The sequence below is a fragment of the Otolemur garnettii genome, unplaced genomic scaffold (genome assembly GCF_000181295.1).
Source record: "Otolemur garnettii isolate 467f Iridium unplaced genomic scaffold, OtoGar3 scaffold00009, whole genome shotgun sequence".
In the NCBI taxonomy this organism is placed as follows: domain Eukaryota; kingdom Metazoa; phylum Chordata; class Mammalia; order Primates; family Galagidae; genus Otolemur; species Otolemur garnettii.
Window position 1 is genome coordinate 11274494 of NW_003852404.1, and position 491 is coordinate 11274984.

Consider the following 491-nt stretch of genomic DNA (forward strand, 5'->3'; position numbering starts at 1 on the left):
ATGTTTGAATTTTTATAGGGAGAATATGTACAATGTGAAACAACAGGAAAGTTAAGAGAGGAAAGTTAAAACAGGAAAGTATTAAGAAAAGTCCAGCAAACTGCATATTTTTATTAAAAGTATGCAACCGTATGGTACAAAAAGTAATAACAGGATTTAGAGATAAAATGAAACTCTTTGGATGAGAGATGGAAAAGAAATTGAAATTGTTAGCTCTGGGTTTCTATTTTCTGTGATGACCCCAATAGGTAAGTGCCAGGCAATGTCTGAAAAACTCTTGAATATGAAATAGGGATGGTGGAAGATTGAAGGGAGGGGCCCTGGACCTCAGTCACAAGTAAAAGATGCGTGAAATATATTAGGATAATATTCACAGCTATCATCTGAAATAAACAAATCTCTGCTATGTCTTGTATGTTAATGGCTTTGACGGGCACTTTGGCAGTCCTTATCAAAATCTCAAATGTATATACTCTTTTTTTTTTTTTTTT